Raw genomic sequence first — 26,451 nt, 5'->3', positions numbered from 1 at the left:
GAGACGGAGTCTCGCTCTGTCGCCCAGGCTGGAGCGCAGTGGCCGAATCTCAGCTCACTGCAAGCTCCGCCTCCCGGGTTTACGCCATTCTCCTGCCTCAGCCTCCCGAGCAGCTGGGACTACAAGCGCCCGCCACCTCGCCTGGCTAGTTTTTTATATTTTTTTAGTAGAGACAGGGTTTCACCGGGTTAGCCAGGATGGTCTCGATCTCCTGACCTTGTGATCCGCCCGTCTCGGCCTCCCAGAGTGCTGGGATTACAGGCTTGAGCCACCGCGCCCGGCCCCCAAACTTCTTTTTTTTTTTTTTTTTGAGACGGAGTCTTGCTCTGTCACCCAGGCTGGAGTGCAGTGGCGCGATCTCGGCTCACTGCAAGCTCCGCCTCCCGGGTTTAAGCCATTCTCCTGCCTCAGCCTCCCGAGTAGCTGGGACTACAGGCGCCCGCCATCTCGCCCAGCTAATTTTTTGTATTTTTTAGTAGAGACGGGGTTTCACCTTGTTAGCCAGGATGGTCTCGATCTCCTGACCTTGTGATCCGCCCGTCTCGGCCTCCCAGAGTGCTGGGATTACAGGCTTGAGCCACCGCGCCCGGCCCCCAAACTTCTTAAGAATGAGGGCTGACTTTTATTCATCTTCATGTCCCCAGCAGTGAACACAATACCTGGCTTAATAGATGCCTGTTGAATGAATGAAGGATGAGGAATTTGCAAAGGCAGTTCTATCACACTTGATTGAATCTACAAAATTTGTAATTCATCTATACTCTTCTGAGACTATTTGAAAATATGATTTTGCATCCAACTTGTCAAATAAAGGAAGATTTGACAGTGATCCTTTTTTATCCAGGTTTTAAAAATAACCAATTAAATCAGTCTAAAATTTACACTCTGAGGTCTGAATTGTTGGGATAGATCATTGCCATATTTCCCCTTCAGTTTAAACTTGTTCCATTTTTTCTTCATTTCCTTGCAATTCCGTCTTCCAGCTCTGTAGTAGTCTGAGATTACAAACTAACATATTAAGTTCACTTGCCAGGCATGGTGGCTCACGCCTGTAATCCCAGCACTTTGGGACGCCAAGGCGGGTGAATCACCTGCGGTCAGAAGTTCGAGACCAGCCTGATCTACTAGAAATACAAAAATTAGCTGGGCGTGGTGGTGGATGCCTGTAATCCCAGTTACTTGGGAGGCTGAGGCAGGAGAATCACTTGAAGCCAGAGGTTGTAATGAGCCAAGATCATGCCATTGCACTCCAGCCTGGGCAACTAGCCAGATTCTGTCTCAAAATAAATAAATAAATAAATAAATAAATAAATAAATAAATAAATAAATAAAGTCCACCTATGATCCCTAGGGCCACAGATAGACCTTAAAGAAAATATTAATAATATTTTTGCACGTCGGGTGTGGTGGCTCATGCCTGTAATCCCAGCACTTTGGGAGGCCAAGGTGGGCGGATCACTTGAGGTCAGGAGTTCAAGACAAGCTTGGACAGCATGGCAAAACCCCGTCTCTACTAAAAATACAAAAAAATTAGCCAAGCATCGTGGATCACACCTGTAATCCCAGCTATTCGGGAGACTGAGGCATGAGAATTGTTTGAACCTGGGAGGTACAGGTAGCAGTGAGCTGAGATCATGTCACTGCACTCCAGCGTGGGCAACAGAGGGAGACTCTGTCTCAGTAATAATAATAATAATAATAATTAATAACATTTTTGCTAATAATTTGCTCTGTATGCACTCAGATAAGGCCTTTAGCTCCCATCATCTGGATTCTTCCCTAAAGTATCTGGAGAAGTTCAGCAGCATTGCCTCTAGATCTAGAAAAAGCAATACAGGTCTCCTAGAGAACTTGCTACAAGCAGGTTTCCCTTTGGATCACACACATAAGAGCAGCAGAGGGAGCTGCCCTCTTCAGAGCACTCACGGAGCCCACCCCTTTGGGAGGCCCAATGCTTGGGTATGTGGCTGTGATGACCTGGAAGGTGTCTGGATATACCTGTTCTGCAGCTGGGTAGACACAGACTTGCCTTTCTGAAGCCCGAGTTGTGAGGCTGGAGCAAAGGAGGAGCAGAACTGGGCTAGGTCCTTGTAGGCAACTGATCAGCTTTTCTCAGCCAGGCTTCTGTAAGATAATTAAGCCCTGGAGAAAATGAACTGAGAGACTATATCCTCAGTTCCCCCTGTGTTAGTCCATTTTGTGCTGCTATAATAAAATACTACAGACTGTGTGATTTATAATGAACAGAAGTACATTTTGCTCATGATCTTGAAGGCTGGGAAGTCCAAGATCAAGGGCCTGTATCTGGTGAGGGCCTCACTGCTGCATTATCCTATCCATGGCAGCAGGCAGAAGGATAAGTGAGGGCCAAAGAGAGCCAGGAAGTTGAACTTGTCCTTTTATGACAAACCCACTTCCATGATAATGGCATTAATCCATTCATGAAAGCAGTGCCCCCATGACCCAAACCCCTCCCACTAGGCCCCACCTCCCAATACCACTGCACTGGGGACTGAGTTTCCAATGCATGAATTTTGGAGGACACATTCCAAACACAGCACTCCCAAAGATGCTAGCTGGTCCCATTCTCAATTCATAGGAAAGAAATTAACTCTATATAAAGGATGCCTTAGGGCAGTAAGGGCTTAAATTTTCTTCTGAAATTCCAGTTGCCAAGGGTTGACATTGCACCATTTTGCTTACACTGAGTTTCCTCAAGGTAGATCATCTCACCTACCCCAATGGCAGCATCTCTTCCACTTGCTACTTAGTGATAACCCACCTGTCCCACTTGTCCCATGTCCTCAACTTCACTGAAAAGTATAGCAATTTCTTCTTCTTTTTTTTTTTTTGAGATGGAGTCTAGCTCTGTCGCCAGGCTGGAGTGCAGTGGCGTGATCTTGGCTCACTGCAATCTCCGCCTCCTGGGTTCAAGTGATTCTCCTGCCTCAGCCTCCTGAGTAGCTGGGATTACACGCACGCGCCACTACACCCAGCTAATTTTTGTATTTTTAGTAGAGATGGGATTTCATCATGTTGGTCAGGATGGTCTCAATCTCCTGACCTCGTGATCCTCCCACCTTGGCCTCCCAAAGTGCTGGGATTACAGGCATGAGCCACCATGCCCAACCAAGTATAATAATTTTTAAATCACCAAGAAAATGTCTAATAATGATCCTAGAGTACTAAAGACTCAAGTGTTTCAATGGTCAAAGTTCTTTCAGGTTGGGAGGCTTTTGTTTTTACTTCCAGTCTCTGTCATCTTTGCTTTAAAAGCATATGGGGGTGATACAAAGAATACAGACATGATATTTCTAAATTTATTTTATTTGAAGACAAATATGCTTATAATGTAATAATGCTCATTATAGACAATATGCAAAACACAGGAAAAAAAGGAAAATAGCCAATAATTCTTTGTCTTATTAGCTAAATATATCAACCATTGTCAATTTTCTTGCTTGTTTGTTTTTGAGACAAGGTCTTGCTCTATTGCTTAGGCTGGGGTGCAGTGGTGCAATCTCAGCTTACTGCTCCCACGCGCCACCACTCCCAGCTATATATATATATATATATATATATTTGGATTTTTTTGTAGAGACAGGGTTTTGCCATGATGTCGAGGCTAGTCTCAAACTCCTGGACTCAAACAGTCCACTCTCCTCAGCCTCCCCAAGTGCTGGGATTACAGGTGTGAGCTACGGCTCCTAGCTTCAATTTTTTTGAGTGTATAATTCTGTATGTATTTTCTTTTTGTAGTTGAGATCATTTAATGCACAGGCACATATTCACATAAATTGTGTTCCCTACCTTATTTATTTATATTTTTGCTTATCATATTATAATTGCTTTTCCCATGTCACTAAAAATTCTTCCTAAACATTGTTTTCAGTGGATGTCATCAGAGTCTATTGTATGGCTGTGTTGAACCATTTGCCTATATTTGGACATTTACATGGCTCTCAATAAATACACTTTCCAAGGCCCTAAACAGATCCCCGGAACATCAGCACAGGCTCCTTCTCTTGGCCTTTGGCGCCCATCCCCAGAGAGACGGAGTCAGCCAAACAAGATGATAAACAGAACAGTTAACACACTGCTTCCCCAGCTGAGCCTTATGGGCTGGTGGGTGAAACAAAGCCCCCAAAAGAGAAAAAAGACTCACTGGGTACTGGCAACGGAGACTTACCGTCATTTCACAGCACAGACACTCCATAGCCCAGAGAAACATGAGGCCACACATATTATTCTTTTAGAGGATCAAGTTCCTGATGTTGGACTATCTGCCAAGCAGAGCAAACCCCCACCTCCCTCTCACTTTGACTCCCTGAGGGGAAGTGTGTCAGTTTGTATGCAGTATAGATAGAGCAGATATGCCTGGTTTTCCTTTGTTTGGGGAAGAAAAAAAAATGTTACTACCTAAAAGGAAAATTGGCTGGGTGTGGTGGCTCACACTTGTAATTCCAACACTTTGGGAGGCTGAGATGGGAGGACTGCTTGAGCCCAAGAGTTCGAGACCAGCCTGGGCAACATAGGGAGACCCCCGCCCCCCAATCTCTCCAAAAAGAATGTAAAAATTAGCCAGGTGTGGTGGTGCACGCCTGTGGTTGCAGCTACTTGGGAGGCTGAGGTGGGAGGATCACTTGAGCCTGGGAGGTCGAGGCTGCAGTAAGCCATGATCACACCACTGGACCCCAGCCTGGGCACAAAGAAAGACCCTGTCTCAAAAAAATTAAAAAATAAAAAAGAGAAACAGATACACACACACACACACACACACACACACACCCACCCCAAGGCTCCAGCCTTGAAAATTTTCAGGTCTTGGGAGGATGTCAAGAAGAGAAGATCAACTAATTCATCCTCCTGCTTCTACAGGGCCCTACCCCAAAAACATTCCACAGCAATACCAAACCATAACCAAATGGTCATACAAAGTAATTTTCTGGAGAAAAATGGAAAGTGTCTTACTCCCAGAAGCTTATAGGTAAGTATTTAGTTGCTGTCTTGGAACATCACACAATATGCCCCAGCTCATCCATGTGCAATAAAAGCAGAGCCTAATGCCTTGGATCTGAAGATTTATGGGCTTCCACATACATTATCTCATTTGATCCTTGCTTCAGCCTTATAAGGTAGACAGGGGAGGTAAATTTTAATCTACTTGACAGGTGAAGAATCTGAGGGTTAGAGAGGCCACCAGCTGGTGGCCAAGGAAGATTTTTTTGTTTTATTTTCAGATGGAGTTTTGCTCTTGTAGCCCAGGCTGGAGTACAGTGACACAATCTCAGCTCACTGCAACCTCTGCCTCCTGGGTTCAAGAGATTCTCCTGCCTCAGCCTCACCAGCTGGGCTTACAGGCGGGTGCCACCATGCCTGGCTAATTTTTGTATTTTTAGCAGAGACAGGGTTTCACTGTGTTGGCCATGGCTGGCCTTGAACTCCTGACCTTAAGTGATCTGCCTGCCTCGGCCTCCCAAAGTGTTGAGATTACAGGTATGAGCCACCACACCCAGCCGGAGGATCTTGAGCTCTTTTCTTTGTCTCTCTCCCTCTCTGTTTTTTGTTTTTTGTTTTTTTCCAGAGATGGGGTCTTGCTCTGTTACACACGCTAGAGTGCCATGGTGCAGTCATAACTCACTGCAGCCTTGAACTCCTGGGTTCATCCTCCCACCTCAGCCTCCTGAGTAGCTGGGACTGCAGGCACATGCCACTATGAAAAATTATGGCTAATTTTTTTTCCTTCCTTTCTTTCTTTCTTTCTTTCTTTCTTTCTTTCTTTCTTTCTTTCTTTCTTTCTTTCTTTCTCTTTTCTTTCTTTCTTTCTTCTTCTTCTTCTTTCTTTTCTTTCTTCCATTCCGGCTTTCCTCCTTCCTTCCTTCCTTCCTTCCTTCCTTACTTCCTTCCTTCCTGCCTGTCCTTCCTTCCTTCCTTCCTTACCCTCTCGTCCTCTCTCCTTCCCTCCCTCCACTTTTTCTCTCTCCCTTCCCTCCCTCCCTTCTTCTCACTCCTCTCCTCTCCCCTCCCCTCCCCTCCCCTCCCCTCCCCTCTGCTCTCCTCTCCTTTCTGAGATAGCATTGCACTCCTGGTCACCCAGGCTAGAGTACAGTGGCACGATCACAGCTCATGGCAACCTCGACTTCTGGGCCTCAAAAGATTCTCCCACTTCAGCCTCCTGAGTAGCTGGGTCTACAGGCATGCATCACCACATTCAGCCAACATTCCGTATTTTTAGTAGAGATGGGGTTTTGCCATGTTTCCCAGGCTAGTCTTGAACTCCTGAACTCAAGCAATCTGCCCCCTCCTTGGCCTCTCAAAGTGCTGGGATTACAGGCATGAGCCATTGCACCTGGCTACAACTGGCCAATTAAAAACAATTTTTTAAAAAATAGACAGGGTCTCACTATGTTGCCCAGGCTGATCTCAAACTCCTGGTCTCAAGGGATCCTCCTGCCTCAGCCTCCTGAGTAGCTAGGATTACAGACTTGAGCCACTGTACTGGCTCTGAACGCTTTCTTTTGACCTCAAGTTGCAACAAACTGTGCATAACTTAATAGAAAAAAATAATCTGTCCTTCCAGACTTCTTTCTGGGCCTCCACCTGAATGGGAGATGCATCTCTTTGTTCAGCAGTTATGAAGCATCCACTGTGTGTCCAATTCCAGGATGGGCACTGCCCAGTCCTGGTGGCCATTTCAGCAGCAGCTTTCCTGTCACTTTGCTGCATTCTGGAAACCCTCTGCACTCTGAGATGGGCGCTGGCCATGCTCCAACGCTGCCCTCTGGGAGACCCTGGGGAAGGGCTGTCAAGAGTCACTCCTGGCCTGGCTCAGTGGCTCACGCCTGTAATCCCAGCACTTTGGGGGCTGAGGCAGGCAGATCATTTGAGTTTAGGAGTTTGAGACCAGCCTGACTAATATGGTGAAACCCCATCTCTACTAAAAATACAACAATTAGCTGGGTGGGGTGGTGCCGACTTGTAATCCCAGCTACTCAGGAGGCTGAGGCAGGAAAATTGCTTGAACCCAGGAGGCAGAGGTTGCAGTGAGCTGAGATCATGCCACTGCATTCTAGCCTGGGTGACAGAGCGAAACTCCATCTCAAATAAATAAACAAATAAATAAAATGTGGCTACTGGAACATTTAAAGTTGCATATGTAGCTCACATTTTTTCCATTGGTCTACAATTTAGCTTTTACAACCACTGTAAATTGCAAACAGTTCCTCGCTCAGAAATAGTTTGGGTGCTTGTTTTTGTTTTTATTTTTTCATTTACTTAGTCTTTATCCTTTAGATGTTAAAGCAAGAGAAGATAAGCACAACATGTGAAATAAGATTTTGTTTAATATAACTCTTCTATAATTTTAATGTAATTAAGACCATGATCTTGTCCAGGCAAAGTGGCTTATGCCTATAATCCCAGAACTTTGGGAGGTGGAAGTGGGAGAATTGCTTAAACCCAGGAGTTCAAGACCAGCCTGGGAAACATGGCAAAATCCCATCTCTATAAAAAATACAAAAATTTGCCTGGAGTGGTGCTATGCACCCCAGCTACTTGGGAGACTGAGGCAGGAGGATTGCTTGAGCCTGGGAAGTTGAAGCTACAATGAGCCGTGACTGGACCACTGCATTCCAGCCTAGATGACAGAATAAGACCCTGTCTCAAGGGGAAAAAAAACCCAAACAGAATCTCTTTTAAAGTTTTAAATTTAAACTTAAAAAATTAGGCTAGGCATGGTGGCTCATGCCTGTAATCGCAGCACTTTGGGAGGCCAAGGCAGGCAGATCACCTGAGGTCAGGAGTTCGAGACCAGCCTGGCCAGTATGGTGAAACCCCGTCTCTACTAAAAATACAAAAAATTAGCTAGGCATAGTGGCGGGTGCCTGTAATCCCAGCTACCCGGGAGGCTGAGGCAGGAGAATCGCTTGAACCCAAGAGGCAGAGGTTGTAGTGAACCGAGACTACGCCACTGCACTCCAGCCTGGACCACACAGCAATACTCCATCTCAAAAAATAAATAAATAAAAATAAATAAATAATTTTTAAAAAAATTATGGAGACATAATTCATGTACCATAAAATTCACTCTCAGGCCAGGCATGGTGGCTCACGCCTGTAATCCCAGCACTTTGGGAGGCTGAGGTGGGTGGATCACCTGAGGTCAGGAGTTTGAGACCAGCCTGGGCTAACATGGTGAAACCCCATCTCTACTGAAAACACAAACATTAGCCGGGCATGGTGGTGCGCACCTGTAATTCCAGCTACTCGTGAGGCTGAGGCAGGAGAATTACTTGAACCTAGGAGGTGAAGGTTGCAGTGAGCTAAGATCATGCCACTGCACTCCAGCCTGGGTGATAGAGTGAGACTCCATCTCAAAAAAAAAAAAAAAAAAAAAAATCACTGCTTTTAAATATCAGTGTTTTTAGAAAAAAAACAGCATTCAGTATATTCAATGAATATAGTGTATTATATATACTATATTATATATAACAATATTATATTCAGTATATTCAGTGTGAAAATATATTCAGTATATTCACAAAGTTGTGTAATACCACTGTCTAATTCCAGAATATTTTCATCAGTCCCAAAATAAACCCCACACTTATCATCAGTTTCTCCTCCCACTAGCCTTCGTTTCTCCTCCCACTAGCCACTGGCAACCACTAATCTATTTTCTGTCTCTACAGATTTGCCTATTCTGGACATTTTGTGTACATGGAATCGTATAACATGGTCTTTCAGATCTGGCTTCTTTCAGTTATCATATTTTCAAGGTTCATCCATGATAGAGCATGGCACTTTATTCCTTTTAATGGCTGAATATTATTCCATTTTAATGATGCGCCACATTTTGCTGAGTCATTCTTCAGTTAATAGACTTTGGGTGCTTTCCATTTTGGGGCTAATATGAGTAATGCTGCTGTGAACATTTGCGTAGAAGTTTTTTGTGGACATATATTTTCAATTATCTTGGGTCTGTATTGAGGCATGGAATTGCTGGGTCATATGGCAACTCTATGTTTAAATTTTTGAGGAACTGCCAGACTGTTTTTCAAAGTGGCTGCACTATTTATATCTTACCAGCAACATACAAGGGTTCCAATTTCTCCACGTCCTTGTCCACACTTATTATTGTCTGTCTTTTTCATTATAGACACCCAGAAGGTGTGAAGTATATCTCATCATGGTTTTGCCAATCTCAAAGGGCATGGATTTTGTTTCATTAAATAATGTGGTGATTTTCTTGCTCCCATTGTGTAAGTCCCTTTCCTCTTCCTGATAACTCACTTTTCAGAGTCACCATATTTACTCTGGTTTTCATTGCTACGTATACACCAATGACTCCCAAACCTACCTGTCAAGCTTAGATCTCCTTCCTGAGCCCCAGATCTTTCTTCGTTTTATTTTTTATTTATTTATTTGTTTTTGAGATGGAGTCTCACTCTGTCTCCCAGGCTGGAATGCAGTAGCACAATTTTGGCTCACTGCAACCTCCACCTCCTGGGGTCAAGCAATTCTCCAACCTCAGCCTCACGAGTAGCTGGGATTACAGGCACGCACCACCATGCCCAGCTAATTTTTGTATTTTTAGTAGAGATGGGGTTCCACCATGCTGGCCAGGCTGGTCTAGAGCTCCTTACCTCTTGATCCGCCTGCCTCAGCCTCCCAAAGTGCTGGGATTACAGGCGTGAGCCACCGTGCCCAGCCCAGATCTTTATTAATGCCAAACTGTTAGGTATTTAAATTTTGTCATGGCCAAAACAGCTGATCATCTCAAGTGCCATCTTCATCTCCCCTCCATATTCCCTGCCATGGTTATAAGCATCACTCTGTAACCAGGCAACCAAACTGGAAATCGTGGAGTCATCCTCCACTTCTCATCATTGTCTGCTTCACAGAATGTTATTAACTGTACCCTAGAAATGTCTGTGGAATGCATCTCCACTCCTCTGTGCTCACTGCTCAGCCTGGTCCAAGATCTCATAATTTCCTTTTTTTTTTTTCTTTTCTTTCTTACTTTCTAAAAAAAATTTTAATTTTTTTATTTTTAGAGGCAGGGTCTCACTATGTTGCCCAGGCTGGTCTCAAACTCCTGGGCTCAAGCAAGCCCCCTGCCTCGGCCTCCCAAAGTGCTGAGATTACAGGCGTGAGCCACCACGCCTGGCCTCCCACCCCCTATTCTATATTCACTGGGTCCTGCACTGTGTAGAGGCCACTTGGCCTCCTTGATTTAATGGCTTGACATCCTTGTTTGCGCCTTCTCTTCCCAGTAGGGCTTGGCTTTTCTTTCTCCCTTCCAGTAGAATATCCAGACCCACCTCCCAGTTGTCCTTGAGCTTAAAAACTCAGCTTAATCCTCAGCTGTTTCTCAACTATGATTGACTCCCTTAGCAAGCAAGTGGAATTCTAGTCTCTGTGGCTTTGGCATAGGAAAAAACGGTGTCTCCAAGGACCTCAGCTGCTAAAAGGGAGCTGCATTTAGGAGTTGTATTGACCCTGTAGCATGATGTCTTTCCAGAACAATTCACAAGGCCTGGGGAAAGTATGTCATTTTACTGGGGTAAGAATCCCCAGTAAGAGTCAGTGGTGGGTGGGAGGCCGAGGTGGGCAGATCATCTGAGGTCAGGAGTTCAAGACCAGCCTGGCCAACATGGCAAAATCCTGTCTCTGCTAAAAGTACAAAAATTAACTGGGCGTGGTGATGGGTGCTTGTAATCCCAGCTACTCGGGAGGCTGAGGCAGGAGAATCGCTTGAACCCGGGAGGTTGAGGTTGCAGTGAGCCAAGACTGTGCCATTGCATCCCAGCTGCCTGGGTGACAAGAACAAAACTCAGTCTCAAAAAAAAAAAAAAAAAAAAAAAAAAAGCCAGTGGTGGGTGGAAATGGCATCGAAGCCAATATATTCTCTCTACTCTTTGAAGTCCTGGGCTGTTCTGGAGACTTTAGGAAGACATTGAAGAAGGCTGTTCATGATGGTTTAGTGGCCAGGATGGAGAGATGTGGACTGGAAGGTGGTGCAGGTGGTGGCTCCCTGGAGGCGTGTAGTAGGATACCAGAGAGTTCTGCCCTGGAGTCTGCCCTGGTTAGTGGACAAAAAGATGTAGAAGGCATATGTACCACATTGGCAGATTATCTGAAGCGGAGAGTCACAGTGAGCTTTTAAACAGCAGAACCAGGATCTAGAAAATTCTAGTCAGGCTGGAATGACAGACTTAGTCTAACAGAGGAATTTTTCTAGCCCACAGAAAAGCAGCCTCAGGGAGAGGACCCAATACATCTGAAATACATACAGAGCACTCACATAGAAGAGAAGGGGCCACCTTGCTTTATACAGCCCCTGGGAATAACAGGACCAGAAGGACTTTCTGACACAGAGTCAGGTTAAAACAGAAGAAAAGGGGCCAGGCGTGGTGGCTCGTGCCTGTAATCCCAGCACTTTGGGAGGCCAAAGCAGGCAGATCACCTGAGGTCAGGAGTTTGAGACCAGCCTGGCCAACATGGTGAAACCTTGTCTCTACTAAAAATAAAAAATCAGCCAGGTGTGGTGGTGGGCACCTGTAATCCCAGTTACTTGGGAGGCTGAGGCAGGAAAACTGCTTGAACCCAGGAGGCAGAGGTTGTAGTGAGTGCCACTGCAGTCCAGCCTGGGTGAAGGACTGAGACTCTGACCAAAAAAACAAAAACGTTTCTGTCTTTTAGAGATACTCACTGAGGCCAGGCATGGTGTCTCACACCTGTAACCCCAGCACATGTGAGGTCAAGGCAGAAGGATTGCTTGAGGCCAGGAGTTTGAGACCAGCCTTAGCAACATAGCAAGACCCCCATCTCTACAAAAATAAAAGTTAGCCAGGCATGGTGGCACATGCCTGTAGTCCTAGCTACTTGGGAAGCTGAGGCAGGAGGTTCACTTGAGCCCAGGAGTTTGAGGTTATAGTGAGCTATGATCATACCACTACACTCCAGCCTAGATGACAGAGTGAGATCCTGTCCCTAAAAAATACACTAAACTATGTATGCATGAAAGGATACACCTGGAATTTGCTTTTAATAATCTGAGGATGTGACAAAAATGGGTGGGCATCAGTTGAAACAAGATTGTCCATATGTGGAGAATCACTAAAACTGGGCAATGGGTACCTTGAGGTTGTGCTGTTCTCTGTAGTTTGTTGTACAATTGAGCTTTTCCATACATAAAGTTAAAAAAAAGGAGGAGGAACAAAAGAAGAAGTGTTAGCCAGGCAGAGAAGAAGGCGAGAGGACCTCCTGTGTGGCAGGAGCAGCATGCATAAGCAGCAAGATCCAAGAGAGTCCAGCATGGGGCAGGGCAGCAAGACCCAAGAAAGTCCAGCGTGGCTGTTCCTCACTGCAACCAGAGTGCAGGCATGAAGGGGAGGGTGCTCAGAGGCAGGCGCAGGCCAGGTCATGGAGGGCTTTGTTGCCATGCTACAAAGTCTGCACTTCATCCTGAAAGCAGGGGAGCCATGGATCAGAATCACATTTTGAAAGGTCTTTCTGGCTACACGGTGTACTCAAAGAGAAGGAAGACAGGAGGCAGGGGGTTCAGTTAGGAGGCAAGAGATGATGGAGGCCCCAACCACACCAATGGTGAGGGGATGTGAGGAAGCTAATCTGAGCTATATTCGGAAGGTAGGATGAAGGGAACGTGGCAAGGGAACAGGAAGAGTCAAGGTTGATGTCCCAGTGTCTGTGGGGTGGGAGTGCCATTCCTGAAGATGGAGAAGGCAGGAAGGCAGAGAGCTGTGCCACCCCTGACCCCTGACCTCTTAGGCCTAGGACTGGCTACAGAATTTGTAGGACCTAGTGCAAAATGAAAATGTATTCAAGAATTACTAAGACTTTCAAGATGATGACAGCAGAGAATTAAACCAAGCGTAGGGCCCTTCTGAGCCTAGGGCCCTGTAGGACTGCAGAGGTTAGAAATCATAAAGCTGCTCCTACTTCAGCCAATGTACCCTTTTCTGTTTAGAAGGAACAGGAGCAGGGCTGTGCAAAAGCCAAGCCTCCTGCTCACAGCCCCAGGCAGCGAAAGAACAGCATGTTCCTTCTGCCACCCTCCGGGACCTCCGTGGGACCCAGAAGCCTGGGACAAATAGCTTGCATTTGTGTAGATCTTTACAACATTTCCCAGACTTGCTTGGGTTTTCCTTGGTGCTGGGATAAAATGAAGAAGCAGAAAGTACTAGCCAGGCACTTCAGAGAGCAGAGTGCTACAGTGACTTGTTTATCTCCCCAAAGAGATTTCCTGGTTTCTCCAAAAATGGGTTTTGCTACAAGCTTCCCAGTATGAGTCATCAGACCAGTTGGCAAAGCATTTAGGTCTGCTGAAAGCAATGGAGTTGACCCTTCATTGGCTGAGAAGATCTGCCACAAGAACCTTCAGTCCCCTAGAGATGGGTTCTTCAAAACCCCCAAACAGAAGCCAGAATGGTACTGCCTGTGAAGTCTTGCTATTGCAGGCTGTGATGCATGCCCTCACCTCAAAACACCTCTTTCTCTACTTGCAGTAAATGCAGAAGCCTTGCTGGTAGGAGTGAGGGCCTAGGTGAAATGCAGACACTGCTCACCCTGCCTTCCTTTCTGGTGCCTCTTGATAGCTCTTGGCAGGCTTTTGAGGTCAGGCCACCTTCCCCCATTTACCATCCCTTTCGCTAGAAACCCTGGTCCTTAAAGACTCAAGGCAGGTGACACTTGCAGTGCGAGTGCCCAACCACCCACATTGCACATTATCTTTGTCTTTTCCAGAAGGTTTCTTTGCTCCCCTTCCATACAAAGACAGAGCAGGCCCTGAGATGGTGGCACTCGCTCCTCTTGTAAAGCCTGGTCTCCCGCAGGACTGCGTCAGAAAATGCCCTCTTTTCCCAGGTTCACAAACCACTGGCCTTTTCTTGGCTGCCATTGCACCACTCCGACCCCTGGAGATCATCTTGGGAGGTAAAAATGAATCATGGCCTTTCTGTTTATGCTGGAGCTGAAGGCAGTGCCTGAGACCCTTTGGCCCTCTGCTCAGCACTGATGTTTATCACTGGGGCTGATTTGTAATTGCTGGAACAGAGCTAGGCAAAGGCCAGGCTGCGAGGCAGGTCCTGGGCACAGCACAGCCGGGTTGAAGACTGAGTACGGTGACAGGGAATCTCCTCTCACCTCTGGCCCCATCCATCCCTCCTTCCCACACCACAGCCTGATACCTCTTGGTTTTTAATTTTGTCTTGTTTTTTGCTGTGGAACCCAGTTATTTAAAGACAAAATTTTTTGTTTCTTTTTCATAAAACAGTCTTTGTTGGTTTTTGTTTTGTTTTGTTTTTTGAGACAGGGTCTCTCTCTGTTGCTCAGGCTGGAGTGCAGTGGCATGATCACAGCTCACTGCAACCTCAACCTCCCTTGGCTCAGGGGATCCTCTTACCTCAGCCTCCCAGGTAGCTAGTATTACAGGCACATGCCACCACGCCTGGCTAATGTTTGTATTTTTTTGTAGAGACAGAGTTTCTCCATGTTGCCCAGGATGGTCTTGAACTCCTGGGCTCCAGCAGTCCTCTCACCCTGACCTTCCAAAGTGCTGGAATAGATGTGCCTTTGTGGTATTTTTCTGATCATAAAAGTAGTTCAAGCCAGGTCTGGTGGCTCACACTGTAATCCCAGCACTCTGAGAGGCCAAGGTGTGTGGATCACTTGAGCACAGAAGTTTAAGATCAGCCTGGGCAACATGGCGAAACCCTGTCTCTACAAAAAATACAAAAATCCACTGGGTGTGGTGGTGCATGCCTGTAGTAGCAGCTACCTAGGAGGCTGAGGTGGGAGGATCACAGGCCAGAGGAGGTCAAGGCTGCAGTGAGCCGTGATCGCACCACTGCACTCCAGCCCAGAGGAGAGAGTGAGACCTTGTATCAAAAAAAAAAAAAAAAAAAAAAAAAAAAAAAAAAAAAAAAGTTCAGACATTAGGTACCTGTTTGGGAAAAAAAGTAAAATTGTCACCTTATGTCATATCCCAGGGTAAAATCCAGAAGAATTAAAGATCTAAGCTAAAACTTCTCTAGATACAGGGTAAGAGTTTATCAGGATAAGAGGAAGTAGAGCTTTCCAAGTGGTGAGAACATCACTGCAAGGGCCCAGAGGCCAGCTCCTTCTAGCACCTGAGAGAGGAGGGCAGCTGCATGGCGACTGCAGGGAGGAAGGCCAAGAGAAGGCACTGACAGAGGGAGGCCAGCGGCCAGGTCACGAAGGGCCTGTGAGTCTGGACTTCATGCTGAGGCTACTGGAGAGCCACGAAAGGCTTCATGTTTGGGTCTGCCCTTCAGCAAGGTCCCTGGGGCTGCAGTACAAGGAGCGCCCTGGAGGAGGTCAGCGAAACCAGGGAGAAGGTTGTTGCCATAACCCCGTGAGAGGTGATAGTGGCCTGGACCAAGGGAACATCAATGAGGATGGAGGAGAGGGATTGATTTGAGTGGTGTTCAGGCTGTAGTATCTGTGTGTGGGTAATGAGGGAGTATAGAATAGGTCGATTTCTCAGCCTTCCTCCAAAATCCCTTGGGCTACGGGTAGGGAAGGGTGAGTGAGTACAGAGGGGTCCATGTTGCCTCCCCTCAGATTCCTCCTTTGAGGTACTTTGGGGCACACAAACCAAGATATTCATTATACAGTACTACCTTCCCAGTGGTGTCTGGCCCAGAGATCCAGCTTTGAGAGACATCAGCACGTAGAATGCAGCAGATGCCATCAGAATGGATGAGATAATCCAGGGAGAGGGTCTAAAGGTGAAAACAAAGGAGGCCTAAAATAAGACCTTGCCAACACCCACATTTCTCAAGGAAGGAGGCCTAAAGGAGCTGTCAGAAAGCTAGAAGGAAAGCCATGAAGGCTGTGGTGGAGACCAATGGGGAAGCGTTTTGAAGGGAGGGCCTGGCCAACAGCACCAGATGCTTCCCATGCAGTTTGAGCAACATAAGAAATAAAATATAAATGTGACTTAGCAACAGGAGGGTCAGAAGTGATTTGGATGAAACTAATTTCCATGGAATGTTGGGGGTGAGGCAAGAGCGTGTTGGATTAAGGAATGAATAGGGATCAAAAAGTAGATCTCTTTGGGGAAGTTCGGGTATACGGGAAGGCTGACGCTACAGCTGGAAGGGACCGTGGGCAGAAAGAGGATCTGATTAACCGGGAGAGATGGGCAGGTTTAAAGGGTGGTGGGAAGGCGCCAGGAAAGAGGGAGAGGCTAAGGCTGTGGGAGGGGGCAGGGGAGTGTAATGTGGGGAGGAGGGGTGGGCACCAGAGCGCGTGGGGAGGGGTGGGCCTGGGCAGGAGGAGAGGGAAGGGTGACAGCTGAGCCTGGAGGTGAGTGTGTAGGAGAGCTGGCAGGAAGTTGGAGAGTTGCCATGAGTTGTTTCCTCTCTCTGCCTGGGAAGAAATTAGAGGAGATTGTCTGCCAAGAATAGGGGTGGAGTGGGACAAGAGATACTAAGAGAAGGGAGAAGAATTCGGATAGATGCTGTGAAGAACCAGGAGAGAGCTAGACCCATAAAGACAGTTACCTTTTATTGAAAGCTTCCTGTGCATTTGGCACTATTGTAAATGTGTTATCCACTCACCTCACTGAAGCCTTACTACCGCCCCGTACCAGATGTGATCCCCATTTTACAGATGAGGAAGGCAAATTAACCTGTCCATGTTGACATAAGAGCAAAGCGTGGAACCCTGGCCTTCTGACTCTCAAGCTGGTCCTCAGCATTGGCGCCATTTGTGAGCATGAGGGTTCACAGGAGCTGTAGACAGTGGACGGCACCACGTGGGGTGTGAGCTACTTTCCCCAGACAGCCCAGCACCTGGGAGGAGGAGCCACACAGACCTGCAGTTGGTGCTTTGGCTGTAGGGTTGGGGCTTTGGCTGGCGCATGTGATCAGGGTTGAGGATACTGGCAAGATGGTGACTGACGTGCTGAATAGAACAAGAGGTGAAGCAGTCAAGGTGGGTGGTGTAGAGAAGTCAGAATTTGGGTCTCATTCTAGCAGTTCCACTTTTGGGTCCATCTACACTCCCGAAGAGTTGAAAGCAATGACCTACACAGATATGGGTACACCCATGTTCATAGCAGCATTATTCACAATCCCAAAAACAACCCAAGTGTCTATCAGTGGATGAATAGATAAACAAGCTGTGTATGTACATAAAATGCTAAAATTATCAAGGTACATACATACAATGGAATACTATTCAGCTTTAAAAAGGAAGGAAACTGAATTCAAATGTTGGAGGTGTCCCCGTTTCACAGTAGCAGCCTCCATTTGGCAGGGCTTAAGTCTCACTCTTGCCCACGTACCTTCCTCAGCAGCAAAAGGGCTGGCAATGATCTAGATGAGAATTGAGGATTAAGGAGATGAGCCTTGTCCTGAAACAGCATGGTTTTGTTTTGTCTTGTTTTGTTTTGTTTGGTTTTGTTTTGTTTTGTTTTGTTTTGTTTTGTTTTGTTTCTCTTGAGACAGAGTCTGGCTCTGTCTCTCAGGCTGGAGTGCAGTCGTGCAATCTCAGCTCACTGCAACCTCTGCCTCCCGGCTTCGGGTGATTCTCCTGCTTCAGCCTCCTGAGTAGCTGAGATTACAGGCACTGACCACCACGCCTGGCTAATTTTTTGTATTTTTGGTAGAGATGGGGTTTCACCATGTTGCCCAGGCCGGTCTCAAGCCTCAAGTGATCCACCTGCCTCGGCCTCCCAAAGTGCTGGGATTACATGCATAAGCCACTGTGCCCAGCCTGAAACATCACTTTTTGAGTGGTGGTCCAAGGAAAAGCCACTAAAGAAAGTAGATAACAGAGGACAGTTCTGGGAGTTGTGTCTTAGCTTGATGCTAATAAGTCTCTTGTTTGCTAAAACAAACTCGACTTCTTCCCAGCTGCTCAGTCCTTTGGGAGAAAGGGTGAAGATGGAGAATAAAATGGCTGTCATTCCCCCGCCCTGGTCCCAGCTTCCCACCTCTGGCCCAGTGGGGCTGGGCTTCTCCTTGTTTATCATATTCCTTTCAGGAACGTCAGTGGTGGGCAGGCTCTGGGAGCTGGCCTGACTTGCCTCACTGCCTCTCAGCTCCCACCTCCTTCCTCACAGCTCTGGACATCCTCAAGGTTACAGGCCTTAGCAGGTGGCCAAAGACCCTGGTGTACTTCTCAGTGTGGACTCTAGGAAGTTTGTTTTTGTTTTTATTTTTTCTGAGATGGAGTCTCACTCTGTCACGCACACAGCCATCTCCACTCGCTGCAACCTCCGCTTCCCGGGTTCAAGTGATTCTCCTGCCCCAGCCCCCCCAAGTAGATGGGATTGCAGGCGCCTGCCACCACACCGGCTAATTTTTGTGTTTTTAGTAGAGATGGGGTTTCACCATGTTGGTCAGGCTGGTCTCGATCTCCTGACCTCAGGTGATCCGCCCACCTCGGCCTCCCCAAAGTGCAGGGATTACAGGTATGAGCCACTGTGCCTGGTCGGAAGTTTAATGTATATATGGATGTGTCGTGCAGTCAAACCTCGTGTGGGACCACCCTGATCTGGACCCAGTTCCCCGAGGGAGGGGAAAGAGAGTCTGGAGAGCCACTAGCAGAGGGCACAAACTAGACAGGTGCACATGTGACCTTGGACCCTCCAGGGAGGCTGTCTCAGGCTCCGCCTCCTTGGGAAAGGATGTGGGTTGCTTTGCAATGCTCTGCTGCGGGTCTTGCTGAAAGGCAGAGCCCTGGGTTCCCTTTCCAGAGATAGGATGGAGTCACAAGCATCCATTCTCCTTGCATCCCTGGCCCCTTAACACCAAATGCCCACTCATCTTACCCCTGTCTTGGCCTGCCCTGGGCCTTGGCACTAGGCTGTCTTCACCAGCTCTGCTCACCAAGCCCCTGCTGGCCAGAATGATCTAGGGTGAGGGGTCAGGAGTATGACTCTGGGGGCTAGGGAAGAAACCTGGCGCAGGCTGAGAAAGCTGAGGTCCAGGGTTCTCATATCTCCGGCCACACTGAGCCCTGCTGGCATTTCAGCCTGACAGTGGTGAATAGCTGGGGAGAGCACTCCTCTGATCCCCAACATCAACAGTCTCAAATCATGTGGTTTCTATTCGTCAGTCATTTATTTGTGCCCAGTTCCTTATTCTACAAACTTTCTTGACCTTCATCATTCCAAACTAGTATTTGGTTTTATTTGGTGGACACCATTTTCCTGTTGCCTTTTTTTTTTTTTTTTGTGAAACGGAGTCTCACTCTCTTGCCCAGGCTGGAGTGCAGTGGCCGATCTCAGCTCACTGCAAGCTCCGCCTCCCGGGTTCACGCCATTCTCCTGCCTTAGCCTCCTGAGTAGCTGGGACTACAGGCGCCCGCCACCATGCCCAGCTAATTTTTGTATTTTTAGTAGAGATGGGGGTTCACCATGTTGACCAGGCTGGTCTCGAACTCCTGACCTCAGGTGATCCACCCGCCTCGGCCTCCCAAAGTGCTGGGATTACAGGCGTGAGCCACGGCGCCTGGCTGACACCATTTTCTTATTCATTCATTTAGCAACTCTCAGCATCTAGTATGTGCCAAGGCATCATACTGTGTGCTAGGCATCGAGTCGGTAATAAACCATATTTCATGTCCCTGATCCTGCACGGGAGATGGACAAAGAAACAGAGTGACAGGGGCCAAGACAAGGGAGGGAGTGAAGGGAGCTGTGGGGGAGGGGGAGGAGAAGGGCTCGGGGTCAGGGGTCACTTCCCAAAGCACACCGTGCTTGACGCTGACGTTGATCCTGGACCATGAGTAGAGTGAGGCTGGGTGAAAATGGGGTGGAGCAATGCCTGTGCGAAGGGACAACGTTGTAGGATGAGGCTTGGGAATAAGAAAGTAGATGAGGCTGCAGAGGAAAGCCTCTTCCTCGACACGCTCTGCTCTCCATTTACCAAACTCCCACTCCTCCTTCAGGAACCAGCTCAAATGTCTCTGCCTTCATGGAACCTTCCTCCACTCCTTCCAGGTGCAACCTTCCGGCTCTGTGCTCCACATACATTAGCAGCCTGGAAGGGCTTTCTCAGGCTTACTGTTTGCTTCTGCCAAAAACCCCCTGTGGATCTTGTTAGCGCTCAGCCAGGCCTCCTCCACAGGCCCTGCTCTGTGCCCCAAGCTCCCTGTAGTTAGTGCCATTCATGTATTCTTTGGGTTGCCTCTTCCCAGCCTTATTATGGTGTGGGGCATAGTTTTCCTACCTCCGTTTATTTCCTTTTTGGCCTCAAAGTTAAGCACAGGCCTTTTCATTTGAGTCTCATTGCCAAGCACTGGGAAAAGCAACACAGGAAAGTGACGGGGTAAGGTGGCATACAGTGGAGGTCCCTGGGCCATAGACCCTGACTCCTGATGGTGTGAAAATTAGAAGCCCAATGGGTTTGTTTTCTTTCAAGACAGGGTGGTCTCACTCTGTCGCCCAGGCTGGAGTACAATGGCGTGATCTCGGCTCACTGCAACCTCCACCTCCCGGATTCAAGCGATTCTCCTGCCTCAGCCTCCTGAGTAGCTGGGATTACAGGCACCCACCACCATACCAGGCTGATTTTTGTATTTTTAGTAGAGGTGGGGTTTCACCGTGTTGGCCAGGCTTGTCTCAAACTCCTGACCTCAAGTGATCTGCCCACCTTGGTCTCCCAAAGTGCTGGGATTACAGGTGTGAGCCACCGCACCCAGCCCCCAGTGGGTTTCTGACCTTGGTTTTTAGTCTCTTGAGGCTGCCTTCTCCCTAACTCTGCCTTAGCAAAAGCCATGGGACCCTTTCCTCCAGGTGGTCCCTCCTCTCAGTCTGGCATGAAATCCAAGGGAATGCTGGATGTCCCTTTGAGAACCTTTGGGGGTGACATTCAATTTACCATCTCTCTACAGAGATTATGTCCATCCCTCTGTCCCCGGAGCTAAGCCCAGTGCTTAGCACTTGTGTGCATCTGGCCAAACGACCACACGCCCAGATGGCTCTCTTTGGGTTTGTGTTGTGTGCTTTGCAGGGAGCTCCTGACAGGAGCGTGGCATTTATTCCTTAGTGTATCACTGTGACCGTGGGGAGCACAGCATAGTAGTTAAGAGTATATGTGCTAGAACCCAAGAGATGTGAGTGTGAACTCCAGTCCTCCCACTTACTACTGATACAGTTTAAGAATGACACCATCAGCTGTGCAAGGTGGCAGGTACCTGCAATCCCAGCTACTCGGGAGGTTGAGGCAGGAGAATCGCTTGAACCCAGGAGGCGGAGGTTACAGTGAGCTGAGATCAGTGCCACTGCACTCCAGCCTGGGTGACACAGCAAGACTGTCTAAAAAAAAAAAAAAAAAAAAAAGAATGACACCATCTGCAAAAGGGGAAACTATTAACACCGACTCCCAGAAGCTGTAACTCCCCCTGAGCACACTGTTCAGAGGTAGTGAATTTGCAGCAGTTAATTTCTTAGGCACCACAGTAATGTGATGGTTGTTAAGACCATGATGAAAAAAGCATATAGGCTGGGCATGGTGGCTCACACCTGTAATCCCAGCACTTTGGGAGGCTGAGGCAGGAGGATCTCTTGAGCACAGGAGTTCAAGACCAGACTGGGCAACATGGTGAAATGCATCTCTGAAAAACAAAACAAAAATTAGCCAAGTGTTGTTATGCATGCTTGTAGTCCCAGCTACTCAGGAGCCTGAAGTGGGAGGATCGCTTGAGCCTGGGAGACAGAGGCTGCAGTGAACCATTACTGCACCACTGTACTCCAACCTAGGCGACAGGGTGAGACCCTGTCTCAAAAAAAAAAAAAAAAAAAAAAAAAAGCAGCCGGGCACGGTGGCTCACGCCTGTAATCCCAGCACTTTGTGAGGCTGAGGCGGGCGGATCACGAGGTCAGGAGATCAAGACCATCCTGGCTAACACAGTGAAACCTCGTCTCTACTGAAAATACAAAAAATTAGCTGGGCGTGGTGGCGGGCACCTGTAGTCCCAGCTAGTCAGGAGGCTGAGGCAGGAGAATGGCGTGAATCCGAGAGGCAGAGCTTGCAGTGAGCTGAGAACCCACCACTGCACTCCAGCCTGGGCGACAGAACAAGACTCCATCTCAAAAAAAAAAAAAAAAAAAAAAAAAAAAAAAAAGCAAATAGGAAACAGTGGGAAAGGAAGACCTCAAGGTAGAAGTGAAGGCTGGCACATGTGAAGGGCTCCGGCTCCCAGCAGCCCAAAAGGGCTCCTCCCTCAAGCCTCCTCTGGCTGAGACTGGAGCCTCACCAAGCTCTGTCCACTTCGGATGGCAGTGCTGAGGAGTCAATTACATTGATGACTTAAGTAAAGCACTTATTAGCACGGTATCTTGCACCTTGTAAATACTAAATGGTGGCTGTGGATGTTGTGTTAACATTCTTATTTCAGTGTTGGGTGGCTGGGGGTGAAGGGCTGTGTCTGGACCAGGCATTCAGGTGAAAGAGTGGCTTAGCACATAGCCCCACTAATGCGAAGAGCATAATATAGAAGTTGAAAGTTCAGACTCTAGAGCCTGAGAACCTGAACTTGAATCCTTGCTTTATCGTGTAATAGCTGCATAATCTTGGGCTTCACTTTCTTCTTCTGTAAAATGGGATGTGTTGTAGAGTCATCTGAGGACTGCATGAGTGCATAAGTGGATGAGAGGCACCTGGGGCAGCATGGCAGCCAGCACTCACCACAGTTAGCTACTGTTACACTGGAGAAGTGAGCTGTTAGGAAGCTCTTCAGTACTCCCTGGACTAAGGATTTGGGGAAAAGGATTGAACTCAGGTTGTGGAACTTGACTTCTCAGGTGGACTGGCAACCAGGGGTGGGGACCATACCCTTCAGAAATATGGGCTCAAGGCCAGGCTCACACCTGTAATCCCAGCACTTTGAGAGGCCAAGGCGGTAGGAGTGCTTGAGGCCAGGAGTTCGAGACCTGCCTGCAACATAAGACTCCATCTCGGCCGGGCACGGTGGCTCAAGCCTGTAATCCCAGCACTTTGGGAGGCCGAGACGGGCGGATCACGAGGTCAGGAGATCGAGACCATCCTGGCTAACACGGTGAAACCCCGTCTCTACTAAAAATACAAAAAACTAGCCGGGCGAGGTGGCGGGCGCCTGTAGTCCCAGCTACTCGGGAGGCTGAGGCAGGAGAATGGCGTGAACCCGGGAGGCAGAGCTTGCAGTGAGCCGAGATCGCGCCACTGCACTCCAGCCTGGGCGACAGAGCAAGACTCCATTTCAAAAAAAAAAAAAAAAAGAAAGACTCCATCTCTTCCCCGCAAAAAAAGGAAAGAAAGAAATATGGGCTCAAAGCAATGAAATGAGCTCTTCCAGTGTTAGAATTTCTCTAGTTTCTTCACTGGATGGAAGGGGGGGCCATTTTCAAACCTGAGGCCCCACCATCTGCAGACATTTTGCCAGGGGGCTGCAGGCTGTGCCCCACCCCCACGAGTTTCTTCACATACTCACAAGTGGGTTGGCTCCTGGAGTGCGGTGAGAATCCACCGAGAGGTCAGGCAGGGTGGGAATGGAGCAGTAGGGACGTCTGGGATGCCTGCAGGAGCACAGCTTTTCTTAGCTTCGTGACTGCATGGGCCTTGGCTTCTCAGCCCACATTTTACCAGATACACATGTTCCCCTGGGGGGTGCCCTTGATGACCCTTCTGAAGCCCTGAGCATGTGGGAGGCTGTGCCCATCATGGCCGGCATTCTTCTGAGGAATGAGAGCACAAGCCTCCAGCATTGCTTGTCAGGTTTATTGGGTGCGGATTGGGCCGCATGCTGTCTATCAACAGGGCTTAAGGTTGGTAGCAGGGGATGGCTGAGAGCTCTGCGGGCTCTGGTGTTGAGGGGCCGTGCTGGAGCCATGTGGGAAGAGCCTGACTCCCTTCCATTTCTGACAGTTTCCATGTGGGTTATTTGGGGATGGTGCACTTTGCTGTCATCACCAAGCATTTCCAGAGCGCTCGGTGTGTCAACCCCCTTGCTGAGCGTTCTTACTCTCTCCAGCCTTGGTCAGGGGCTGGGAGCTCCAGCTCTGCAGCGCTGTCTGTAGTCTCGGAAAGTACACAGGAAGGCTGTCCTGTAGCACCCCCCATCATACACCAAAGCCCCCAACCCCAAATTAAGAATTCTATGTTGAGCCCCTGTTTTTCATGGGATTAACTGTGCTCCAGTATGGGCAGGAGCTGAATGTCTGTGCGGGTTTTTGTGTATAAGCCCTTGAACATTCCCAAAAGTATGTTTCCAGAGACGTTAACTTAAGGAGGTGAGGTTCTACTTGCACTCCATCCGCACTTGTCATTTTCTTCTCCCTTCTCCAACCCAATTTCTGGGTCACAGTTTCCCCAGAGGCCTCTTATAACTAGGAGGGGTGAATGGAAGGGTCTCTTAGAACGCAACCCGCAAAGGCCAGTGGAGACAGCCAATGTTTCCCCAGAGTGGAAGCTTTGAAGTTGCAAAAGCAGGTATGGGATGGGTTGGGAAGGGTCAGAGCTGGGATAACCAAAAAAGAGGGTTGCTGGCGGATGCTGAGACCTAGTCCCTGAGCCACTGCCAGAACAGGAGTTGAAGAACTTCAGTCTGACAGTGGCTAAGAAAGGGGCTGCTGGCCTTTTGGGGGAGGCTACAGTGATTCTGTGGCTGGGCTGAAGGAATGCTGTTGGCTGAAGCGGTAACTCTTCAGCAGGGGGAGGCCTGCTCTATGGGGGCGGGGGGGCATGTCCTCAACACCCTCTGCTATATACACTTTGATGTGAACTTGTCCCCTGGTTCGCCACGTCCCCTAAGTTGTGAGGGCAAGACGGTTTCTCATGTAGCCCTGTGTCCCTCATACAGTGTTGACAGAAGCCTCTTGGTGAATGGGGCCGTGAATGGATGTATGAGCAAGGCCCGCAGCAGGATTCTTGGTGGAATGGCTCGAGAGGATAGACTCCTGGTACCCACAGGGTGCCACAAGTGTAGCTCCCTACAAGTGCTAGCTGCTATTGTTGGTGGGGATAATGCCTGTCCCTATCCCACTCCACCCTGGCCTCTGTCACCATAGGACTGGGGTGGGTTTGGGGGAGGCTTCTCAAAGCAGCCTCATTCCTTCCCACCTTGCAGCCCTCCAGGCAGGTCTCCAGGGCTTAATACGTAGTCATTTCATTTTCCACAGAAAAGCACACAATGTAGTTCCATTGGCTACTGGGTAAGAACAAATTTCACCCTGCTAAGCAATTCCAAGATACTAAACAAAGGGGGCAGGGGCTCAAAGAGGAGGAGGTTGGGGCCGTACTGCTTGCCTTCAAGGCTTAATCAGTCCTCAGAAGGACCTAGATTTTTACAGCCTATCTCCTATTCAAGGCTTTCTTGTCATCAGGATTTAGGTTTGAGGCCTGGTTCTACCACTTACAACCCAGTGAGGATCCCCAGGGGGATCAGTCCCATTGTGCATATGAGACAACAGGTTCAGAGGTGCTAAGTGACTCAGTCAAGGTCATAGAGCTAGTTGGGGGCAGAGTTGGGATTTGCACATGGGCCAACTGTCTAAAGACCCAATGGGCTCATATACCGCTATGGGCAGAACTTTTCCAGAACAGCCCCCAGTGTTCCCGGCAGCTGTAAAGGGAACCTGTAGCTTTCTAGGGGCAATATCAGTTGTTACAAGATCTGAATCTTTCATGTCTAATGACCTAGCCCTAGCCTCAGTAGAGGACTCCTGCACCATATAGCACCCAGGGAAACAGGCATTACGGCCCCTACCCAGGACAGCTGGTGCCAGGAACCCAACTTTCCTCATAGGATAATGGACCTCCCTTCAACTTGTCTATTTATTTATTTATTTATTTGTTTGTTTGTTTGTTTGTTTGTTTTCAATAGAGACAGAGTCTCACTCACTGTGTTGCCCAGGCTAGTCCCGAACTTGTGGGCTCAAGCAATCCCCCTGCCTCAGCCTCCCAAAGTGACAGGATTACAGGGGTCAGCCACTGTGCCTTGCCTCTCCTTAAACTTCTTTTCCGGAGACTCTAGAATCTTTCTTTTTGGTGGAAAACAATAAAAGATTTGGCACTCCACATGGAATGCGGCAGGAGACTGCAGGGGGTGAACTCCCCCGGTCCCTTCCAGCCCCGGGCCCTGCTGCCTGCCCTGCCCAGCACACCAGCCCTGTAAGGCATCTGCTGTCCCAGGGGACCTTTGACAGGCCCTCCAGCCCATGGTCAGCTCTTCCCTGCCCTCCCTTGTAAAGATAGATGAGACTGGCAGCTGTAGTGCCTGGTACCAGGAAGTCCCCATGGTGGCTGGAGGGAGTGGGGCCAGAGTCCCAGCTCTTGCTGGGACAGCTTTGTGGGAAATGCAGGGGAATGTTTGGGGGCTCTGAGACATGGTGGAGGCGGGTCAGGGGGACTGATGCAGGATGCTGACGGAGAGGTGGTAAGGAGTTTGTGCATGAGAGTGGGACTGGGAGATGTC

General features: G+C 48.4%; 1 protein-coding gene across 1 annotated transcript in view; it reads left to right on the top strand.

Annotated features, from left to right (window-relative positions):
• The window catches only part of LMOD1 (leiomodin 1), a 52,710-nt gene that overhangs the window by 16,281 nt on the left and 9,978 nt on the right, over positions 1 to 26,451 (top strand). The gene's annotated exons all lie outside the window — the stretch shown is intronic.

This window comes from Rhinopithecus roxellana, chromosome 1 (genome assembly GCF_007565055.1).
Source record: "Rhinopithecus roxellana isolate Shanxi Qingling chromosome 1, ASM756505v1, whole genome shotgun sequence".
Taxonomy (NCBI): Eukaryota; Metazoa; Chordata; class Mammalia; order Primates; family Cercopithecidae; genus Rhinopithecus; species Rhinopithecus roxellana.
The sequence above is the reverse complement of the archived record's forward strand: the minus strand, read 5'-3'. Positions and strand labels throughout refer to the sequence as shown.